Here is an 11,254-nt window from a genome sequence, read left to right on the forward strand (position 1 = left end):
ACAAATTTCTCGGAGAATTCAACGTCAATTTCCGGATGGTCCCAATCAACGTCTTAATCATCAATTCTTCGGACACCACATCTAGGAAATCGTCACAAACCCATGTCACTGGCTGTTGATCATCTTTAAAAAATGGCATCCGTTTTTCCAAATCGTCACTATCATTTGAGCCAGAATTTGCAGGGGCAGCGTTGTCATCGCTATCATCAATGCCAATCGCAGTTTGATGCACGAAGTTTATGCGACTGTAGCGAAGAGTCTCCTTGCCATAATCGAGGATGAAGCGTTTGTCATCAAAGGCTGATAAGGATGTTTTCGTCAGAGTCACAGTTTGCAGATTGTGTGGCTCGGATGCGATTTGACTGTTTTGAGTTTTGAATAATGAGCCAGAGATCAAGGTGTCTCGATATCGCTGATGAGTCAATATCTTCTGAGCAGCTTTTGATATACCTTTGGCTGACAGCTTTCTGCAGTCTAAATATATAAACAAATGATTACTAACCCATTTACAGATGATTGCTAATGTGTGGTGAAAAAAAAATTAATTTTTTTGTAGCTATTACACTTGAAGACCAGGTGCAACAAAAGGTGACCTGAAGGTCAAGTGTGACCTTAAAAATGAAACATAGTTTAAAAAATTCCGAAAAAGCAAGAAAAAACGTCGCCGGGAAAAAACGTTTCCGCCCGAAAAGTTTTTTTTTAAACGACCGAAAAGAAAAATTTCAAAAACTTTTTTTTCAATTTTTTTTTTTCAAAGTTTTTGCCGACCGAATAAATTTAAATTACAAACCAAAATTAATTTTAGCTGACCAAAGAAAAGATTTAAAGTCTGATAAATTATCAACCAAATTTTGCAGGGAAAAATTTAAGAGCTTGCATGAGTCAATGAATCTGAGGTACTCGAAAATTTTTTGATCAGTTCAGTTCTTCCTTTTTAAAGTATCAATTAAGACTCCAAGGCTTAACGATATAATTTTTTCGTCGGTTTTGGGTATAACACTCATTGTACTGGTTGGCTCGTAGCAGTGTGTTTCATGCAATGTGTTTTTCGTTTTAGTCAAAGAACTAGGGCTGTGAATTTCCGTAGTCAACAACAGCCAATGAGTAATAACAAGCTTCATTTTTTGTACAAATCGGGTTGCTGTTCGCAAAGGACTATCAGGGAAAATACGTACAGTTTTTAGAAAAAGTTCACTATCGAAGTAAATTACAAGTGTTACAAATCACAATTCCTGAACGTTTTTGAACTCGTATCGGTTGATACCTTTTTCTGCTGAAGGCATGTCTACTACGGCAGGCTTATGATCCTTGCAAGACTGTATGTGTTGCTCATGAACTTCTGCACTCTTACTATTTTTTAAACAGTTTCTATATAGGTGCGTGCATGGGCGATGCCTCTATCCTTTGATCTCACAGAGGAATTTCAGCAAATCGGTTAAAGTACAAAGTGATTCCTTGCAGGCTCGTACAAGAGAAGTAGATCCATAGAAAATATCTCAATTTCGGTGTTGCTATCATTGTTTGGTCGTTTTGATAAATACATAGGCAACACGTCTCCCTTTTGTTACTGGAGCCGCAAACTGTTGAGTTGTTCAAATTTTCCAATTGATACGAAACTCAGGGACAAATCAACAGTGCCTTGGGCATTGTGTGCACTTTCAGCAGTGTATGTATCGGATTGTGTTCGCGCAGCTGCTGGGTTCGTTTTTCTTATGATCTGTCAGAAGTAGGTCAATACCACGTCCAGACTATAAGAGCCGCAATGAAAAGTTCAGGGCAATTATGATCGTCGTAATTTCTAATGTTTATCAAATTCTGTTAAAGATTGGCAAAAACTTCGTTTATTTTACAAAAACTTGAATGACGTGTTGAAAAACCCAACCGCTTCCATAAGGCGCAAAAGTTCAAAGCAAATTTCAAAGCAATTGTTATTGTCGTGGTTTCTAATGTTTATCAAAATCCGAGAGCAGCATTAGAAGCGGCACTTGTAGTAGCTAAATTATCAGAGGCAGGTCTCATAACAGGTGGACCATGAGTTGTTAGTAAATGAGTTGATAAGTTCTTTAGCGAACAAACGCCCAAATGACAGTAATCAGAAACACCTCTAAGTTGACAATGAATGTAATGAATATGTTTTTGTAAATTTGAGAGCATTTGAGCTGTGAATGAACACTCATTGCAGCGATAAACAATAAGGCCTTTTTCAACAAACGTTTTGTCACGCCCATGGCGACTTCTTTTGCTCTCTATTATTTATCTGGGTCTCTTAGATTCGAAAAAGTAGTCCTTTAAAAAACTGATCCACGGATTGGCAAAAACTTTGTTTATTTTACAAAACTTGAATTACGTGATGAAAAAACCAACCGCTTCCATAAGACGCAAAAGTTCAAAGCAAACTTCCAAGCAATTGTTTTCGTCGTGGTTTCTAATGTTTATCAAAATCTGGGATTCTCGAATGCGAAAAGGCAAGTAAATAAAAGATGACCACGGACTGATGAAAACTTTGCAAGTTTAACAAAAACTTGAATTATGTGTTGCAAAACCCAACCGCTTCCATAAGATTCAAAAGTCTCCAAACCTGCTTGAATTTTTTCGACCAATTCAAAAACCTGGCACCATCTCATCCCAAGCTCATCAGTGGTTATATGTCGGAGTTTGCATAAATGCTAATCCGCTCGTGTGGTTCTATATTACTAGATTCGATTATTGCTCTGGGTTTTACCAAACCCAAATTAGCGCTGAGCTGAACTTTTCTGAGTCTTTCTACAACACAGTCCATTATGAGATTTTGAGCTTGATCTTTTTTTTCTTGCATAAATAGCAAGAGATCAATCGATTGATTTTCATCCGTTGGTTGGTTCCCACCAATCACGTATGTCTCAAGAACACCAAAAAAGCAGACTCAATTTTTAAAGATTTTTGCCGTTTATTTCGCCTCCATCAGCAGCACGCACATCACCGAGAGCAGCATTAAAAGCGGCACTTGTTGTAGCTAAATTATCAGAGGCAGGTCTCATAACAGGTAGACCATGAGTTGTTAGTAAATGGGTTGATAGGTTCTGTGGCGAATGAACGCCCAAATGACAGTAGTCAGAAACACCTCCAAGTTGACAATGAGTGTGAAGTTTACGTTTTTTTTAAATCTGAGAGCATTTGAGCTGTGAATGAACACTCATTGCAGCGATAAACAATAAGGCCTTTTTCAGCAAACGTTTTGTCACGCCCATGGCGACTTCTTTTGCTCTTGTTTGCATGTCAGTGAACAAAAATTGCACTTCAACAATTTTTGAAATTTGATATGCAATTGATTACTAGAAAGAAGTAGAATCGAGTGATCTCAACATCTAATCATATACAACAGAAAGTAGGAAAAGATAACTGTTCATCTACCAATTGCAAACAAAATGGTTCGTGTTTCGGGCGCGCATATTTGAATCTGAACTAATTTTACCGCCAAAAATCAAAATTTAATTACAATTTCAGCCCTAATGTACCTGCTGAAATACTATTGGTTGACATAGATGGTTAACGTAAATTATTCAAGCAATCTCCTTGAAATGATCAAATTCAGTTCAAAATGACTGGATCAGAGTTACGTGATCAAGTAAATGATTCCAAAATCGTTTGCTTAGTTTTGAGTTTCATATTTCAAATTGTACGTCACCAAGTAGGGAATAATTCGAAAACTCAAATCTAAACTTAGCATGTCCTAATACATGTACTGAACACATTTTGTCTTATATGTAATGTCTACACAAGTTAGTGATGTGTCTTAACACCGATTTTTTTCTTTGAAAATGTCAGACTTATTCAGTTACAGATTGATTCGTTTAGTCAATTAATTGTTGTTTGCTATCATCATCTTTCTATAAAACTTCAACATTCACAATTTTTGATACTGAATATAAGAGAACGTTTGTAAAACTCCGGGTTTAAAAACTGTAAGATTGAAACTATCAACTTAAAATTTCATAAAAATTACCTTAAGTTGTCAAAGGTGGGTTTGTTGTTTCAAGGAGGAGCAAGGTTTTTAGTGTTTTCCTCCAAAACTAATAAAAATTCTTGCCATGTTTAAAAAACCATAGTACTTGAAATTACAAAAATTATATATATTTAAAAATTTAAAGGTCCCTGCTGAAGATTTTCAACTTACTACCATTTTTCCAGTAGAAACATCCCATGTTCTTTACTAATAAACAAAAAAATATTTCAAAAAGGCTATTTTTTTGTGGTTGAATTGTTGATCCCCACAAAAAAATAATCGCCACAAGAAGTGTTGATTCCGCACAAAAAGCTCAGTGAGAGCAGCAGTATGAGTGGTCGGAAGCCTATATTCGGAGTTTGTAACAAAAATTTAGAAAATTGGTAAAGGATGAGGCTTTTTAGTGTGTATCTTTTAGATGGACGGTCTGAACAAAGTCGTGCGACATATCAAAATGCTTCTCTAAACCAGGTTATCTTTTTTGTACAGAAGTTTAAAAACCATAGGACCCCAAGCTTACGAGATAAATTGTCAGACCTTTTTCCGAGATGTGAATCAGTTTTTTTGAATTTTGATTAACGACCTGTCTAACAATCGCTTACAACTTGAAGAGTGAAGCATTATGAGGCAGAGAATTTTATTTACGAAGCTGTTCATACACAATAAAACTAAATGAAAGCTACTAAACTTCACTCTCAATTTCAAATTTTAAAATTTATTCAAATTCGAAAAATGGAAATCAAATGATCTCAATCTCTGTTTCAAAGGTAAATTAGATCCAACAAGTAATGAGCTTTTTCTAGTGTTGTTAGTTTTTGCTTCTTCTTTGGCGCAAGAAATAGAGAAGGGGTTAAACTTTTCAAGTGATTACTCATTGTCGCTAGAGGGGTGCGTGTTGGAGTTGAACTACCAGGTTCATCAAGCCATAGTGACATTGTAGAAGAAGAATTAGCTTTCGAGGTAACTAATAATTCGACTCAATCTGCTCCATTTCCCATAAAGGGTCAAAAACTTCAATTTCTTCAAAATCTTGTAACTGGTTTTCACACATCGGAGTAACATCACAATCGTATTAAAAGAAAATTTTTTTCACTGATTTTGATGAAGTTGAAATATCAATCTAAAGAGCAAGAAGTTCGTCAGGATCATTATAATTTCCAGAATTTGCAAGGTAACTCAGATTCTTTTTTTTTGAGTTCTCGGCTTCCTTTGACATTTTTAGGGAAAATTTGCTGAATAAATCTTCAAAAAATTTTGGGCATCATAATGTGGTTTGTACAAGTGCACTCATCAGAATTAAAAATTTTTTCTTTGTTATTTGCTACAAAAAAATTACCATAAACGTGATGGTAATTCACAGAATTGTGAAAACTCCTTAAGTTTCACAGAATTGTGAAAACTCTTTAAGAGAATAAATAGGTATTGGTCTTCTAAAACTAGAAATTTTGGGACACCCTGTGTAGTTTCTTATCAGTATACAAAGGGAGGGAGTGTAAGTTATTTATGTTGCATTGCACTGTATTCTATGTATATCTAATTGGCTTTCAAACAAATGGCTAGTTTGAAATACTACATTTAAACATTGGGGCCTTTGACGGCCATTAATTTTCTTATCAGTTTTACATGCTCAAAATACTATTTCACTCGAACCAAATTGCAACCGATTACACTTTAGATCTAAAGTACATATGTGCTTATGTTAAAAGAGATACAAGGCTTTCTCTTGCAAACCTATGCAACCAATTCAAACCATTTCATGCTGTTCATTTTTGAAATCATGGTACTTTGAAGCTTTGCTCGTTATAATTAGTGAAACGAAAACAAACACCACAGCAACTGCAGATAAAGAATTTAGCGATTGTCTTTTCCTTGTTTTGGAAAAGAGTAAACATTAGTGCGTGCTTCATTGAAAACCAAAGTGGTACATATGTATTCTTGAAAGTTTTCGAAAAAACAGCTGAAGACGCTGAATTCGAATGTTCACAAAAGATTGCTTTGTCCAGCGAAAATTTTTTTAAAAACAGTAAAATCGGGAAAAACAATCCGAGCGCAAACGAGGGAAATATCTAATACTGTTGAAAGCAAACGTAATCCACAGTCTAACTGAAAACTTGCTAGGAAATCTCAATCTTTTTGAAAAATAAAAAACGGTTTCAAACACGACTCGAGTTAAAAATTCTCCAAAAAAAGACAAAGTTTTGTTAGAAGTTGTGTTACCTGATTATTAAAAAAAAACAAAAAACAACTTTCAAATTTGGTATTACCGAAAAAATTCCCGATTTATCCTATTTTAAAAAACATGCTTTACGAAGCCACTTCGAATCTGAGCTTTGCCTTTTTTCAGTAGACAATGAAAAAAGCATCATATTACTATTGAATGATTCACAAAGATTCAGAGGAACAGTTGAACTTTTTTTCCTTCCCAAAAATGTTTCGTTGCTCCTTGCATTTTAACTTGCTTCAAATATTTAGTTTTTCCTGCTAGAGATGTCAAAGCAAACGGTGATAGATTTTTCAATATTAAATTAGCTCTCTTTTACTGCAGCCGATCTCGATGTGTTAGATTTCACTGCAAGCAAGAAACGTTTACCGAATTTATTGTTGCTTTCTGCAACTTCAACTAAGAACTAACAATTCCTCAAAAAACCAAAACGCCAGCAAAAATCTCCTGCAGTTGGGGGAAAAACGAATCGATTGCACAGTTACACCAGCTTCATCATCGATATCAAACAAATCCGCAAGAACTTTGACGACAGTTCGAAAGAAACAATGGAAAGCAGACATGCTCAAAGAGTTAAGATGAATACAGATACATTGAGAAGATTTGAAAGATTAATTAAAAGACCCCTTTCTGCCGCTTTTTGTAGTTGATCGACTTTTTGACAAGTGGGTATTGAAAACTTGATGTAGACAATGATGCTTCACTACATTATGTAGACATGATTTCATTGTTCGTTTGAAACTAATGCATGAAAAAATTAATGATATAAAAAACCAGTATCAAGACAAATCAGTCAGATTTCAATGTTTTTTGCCTCTTATTTGTTTTTGGATGCCAATAACATTTTGGATTTTGTTTTGAAAACAGACCGTATGTTTTTTTTAATTGGAAGAGACAATTCGCCGCTCAACAAACATTTGAAACAAATAAAACTTTTTAGACTACAAGATATATTGCATGACGCAGCAGGATGTTTAGAAGAAAAAAAAACCGGACCTGGGCAAACATATGTTTTGCCTTGTCCAATAAAAAGTTGTCATCTAGGATAAACCCTAAGAATAAAACCAAAAATTTCATTTGTAATATATCCCATAGTTTTAGATATTGAGCGATTTAAATGCGGCACGAAACAGTTCATAACCAAAGAACTTGTCGTTTGCTCTGCTAATACTACTGATACAATTCATTTTCTGCCACCAGTCCCATTGAAAACTTTATCAAAAGAAGAGAAAAAGCCTTCAATTGGATATATAAATTTCTGCAAGGGCTTCAAATGTGAAAACCCCTATTCTTATTTGGATCTAATTTTTGACAGAATTCGTTCGAGGAACCCAATCTCCCATTTTTTTGATAAAAGTATACAAAAATCTGTTTTATTAGCTGAATATTTGAAATTACTCAAAACAAATTCGGAAGATATTGACTGCCCGAAGATTGAACACTTATTGGGCCAAGAAAAACGTATTTGCAAACGACATTCTCCTTCATTTCCCTCGCATCAATTATTAAAAATTGGTACCTTTAGAAAATCAGAAGTTCTTTTCGATTGGAATTCAAATGATGCAAACAACTTTACCTCCAATTTCGGCGGTTTATGCTTTGATGACCAATCAGAATCCTAACAACAATTTAACACTAAGATTTAAACTTACTCTTATGCGGACAAGCATATTAGACTGTCGAGGAAAACCTCTCCTGCGAAATTGAACGATATCGAAATAGTTCATTTAAGAAAATTCGTTACAGTTCTGGACTACTTTCACCTGTACAGTCTCCAGACTCCAGAAATTTCGACTGTAAACTCAGTTGTTCAATCTCAACTTGGAAGGGCTGAAATCTCAGCTGGGAGAGAGAAGACAAATCTACTTACAAGACGAACAACTTTCAGCTGAATTGAAAGAATTAGTCAAAACTGTTGACGTTGAAGAAATAATTTTAGTTCAAGCCACTACCAGAGTTCCTGCTCATTTTGCTTTAAAGTTCAAATCTAATTGTAAGCATGATAAGTTCAGAAAAATGAATTCTTCTTCATTGAACGAAGAAGTGATTTGCTTGATGAACAAAAATAAAGAAACACATACATACTAAGCTTTGTGAATTTTGAAAATTTATTTAATGAATGTCTTCATATTTATTTGATCTTGTGTGATCACTTGTTGCTAACATGTCGTGTTTAAAAAACTCAAAGTTTCAAGTACAAAGTTATGCTAAAAGAAAACACACAAATCTGAAAGTAACAGATGAAAATTTACTAAGAGAATTATTAGGCGAAATCGGAACATAGAAAAAAAGTTCGGATAGATATGACAGACAAAACCATAGCAAGATTATAACAAAATAGAAAGCAAACGGCAATCGGTCACAGAGAAAACAGGCGATTGGTATGCAGTTGTAACTATCAACCTTGATACAAGTAAGCAAAAAAGTCTTCTAGTAAATAAGGAAATTGAAGTAACCACTGTCGAGAACAATGATTTTGGCTTTGTTGACATTGGTGGTGTCCAGTATTCTTTATCTGGCGGAAACACATCTGAGAAACTCAAATTTTTTTTCCCTTCCATCTTCAGAAGTTGTATTTTTGATTTTTCCACAAGTCTGTTTTATTTTCATTTTGCTATCTTCATCTATTTCGAATTTGTCTTTTATTTGTCTTTTTATAAAAAAAGTTGTGTCGAGAATGCCATTTGGCTTTCAATACTGTCCAGAATATTTGGTTACATGTTACCTAAGCCCAAGTTGTAATAATGAATAAAATCATTTCAACAAAAGATTGTCTGTTCATGCCTATTTCAGATCCCTCAGGATCCGGCGAAACAGATTTATTTTTTCAAGCGCTTCTCAGAGGTATTTTCTATCCACCGTATAAATAGATAATTTATTTTTATCTTTGCGATCAACCCAAGCATCGTTCTTGTGTTTCTCAACACAAAACTGATGATGAATTTATACAATCATCCAGCTTTGAAATTGTTATTAACTTACGGGATGATATCTGCAAAGAAAAATTTCATTGAAAGAGATTTCGATGAAATTGCTACAGCAGGCCGACATAAAAATATTCAGTTTTTTTTCAAATCAAGCATAATTTATTTCAGCAAAGTAAACAATCACGTAAAATATATTCAAATACAGCTCACTTTGTTTAGTTGAAATAATCTCGAGACATTCAACAATATGATTATTTGGGCAGACAATTGAATAAAGCTCAATTCATCCGTCATGCGTATTAGTTGGCATCGAAGGAAGGTTTTGTTCATTTGCTGATAGACTTAGATCCCATAACTTCAGATTGTCTTCGTTTTTTGTCAAACATAGCTCCACTGTCGCCAACCATTTTCTAGTTACCATCCTCGAAAAGCAGTCATCACGTCTATTCAAAAGGAAAGAGAATAGTTTATGCATTTTGAAGCAAATGCTCAGAAGTCAGCATTGTAGATCAGTTTTGACAACAACTGACTCGATTTTTATAAGAATTCTATACGATTGTTTTATAAATGATTTTCTGGGGAAAGTTTTAGCTAACAAATGTTTCATCGAGAGCAAGAAAATATTGACCCCAAATTTAGTAACAGAGTAAAATGAAATGTTTCGGCAAACAATATTTCACTGGATGAATCAATCGGAAAATTGGATTACCTTTTTTTGAAAAACTAGAAAACAAGCATGATGCCTGAGGAAATTATCCTCATTCCTCGCAAGACATATGCTCCAGACGAAAAAACTGTACCACAATCTCCAGTCCTTCATAATCATTCAATTTATGACAAATCATCTCAACTCAATTAATTAGAACGGTTTCGAGAACGAAATGCCAGCCGCAACTATCCACTACCTACAAACGCAACAACTCCTATTCCTTCAAACTCTAATAATGTGCCAAATCCCTGAAAAGAAATTTATCTGCACTTACTAGTTTGAGTGGCAATGTTCAGTGGCGATTCTGTGACAATGAAGCAGAAGAAATGATGAATCAGACAATTCTCTGCAGCGAACAACTAACAACTTCAATTCAAGGAAAGCAGACATACGTTAAGGTTCAATCTTTTTTTTGATCCACAGCAAAACGTAGAGAAACTTGGGAGTGTGTTTTATCCAGAAATTTTGAAAAGACTGGATATTGATCCCAGTTTTGTGTCCAAAAGTTATGCCACACATATTCTTCGCTCACTTAAGAGCGAAGCAGCTCAGTCCCCGACTTCTTTTTTTGTCGCAGAAAAACCGACAACTGAGGAAACGAAAAAATCAAAACCCTCCTCAACGAAGACTCGATCGACAACTCTCAAACCCAGAACCAAGCAATCACACAAAAAAACCAGAAAATAAGTTTTCTTCCCATCGAAGACGACGACGATAAAAAAAACTACGAGAGCAGTAGAGAATCGTTTTCGACGTCAACAAAAGAATGGAAATCTTACTTTGAGTAAAAAAAATTTCAAATTACTCTACTCGAAAGGTCCAGGCAGCTGCACTTGGTGGCGTGAGAAATTAAACAAAAGCTAGTCAACTCTCGCCAAAAAAAGTTTCAAATTTTCTGCGGCATCAGTCATCACATAGAAAGTATGGAAAATTTCGTAAAAATTATTCTCACCTGAAAGTGATCGTTAACGATATCAGCGAAATTTGGTCTCTTGAATTGGCATATGTGGATAAATTGGCCAAGTATAAACGAGGAGTACTACAATTATTAATTGCTGTCGATTGTTTACCTCGCTGTTTACAAGTAGAACCCCTAAAGACCAAATCAGCTAAAACAGCAGAGTTTAAAGGAGAGTTCGAATCGTCACATACAACACTCAAAGTGAAAAAATCAGCGTTTGCCGAACGGATTTTTTGATTGCTCAAAAGTCTTATCTACAAGTAGTTGCAGCTTGAATGGACATAGAGTTATATTGAAAAAATACAGATTTTCGTTCAGACGATCAACTCACGTGTGAACAGGGTAACCAAATTAACAAGGTGACGCGAACGCATGTACCTGCTTTAGTATCGATAATTGCAAACAGTTCAAGAAAAATTGTACAAACAACAAAGTTTTATTTTGGTGACTATGT

The sequence above is a fragment of the Symsagittifera roscoffensis genome, chromosome 8 (assembly GCF_963678635.1).
Source record: "Symsagittifera roscoffensis chromosome 8, txSymRosc1.1, whole genome shotgun sequence".
Lineage (NCBI taxonomy): Eukaryota > Metazoa > Xenacoelomorpha > Acoela > Convolutidae > Symsagittifera > Symsagittifera roscoffensis.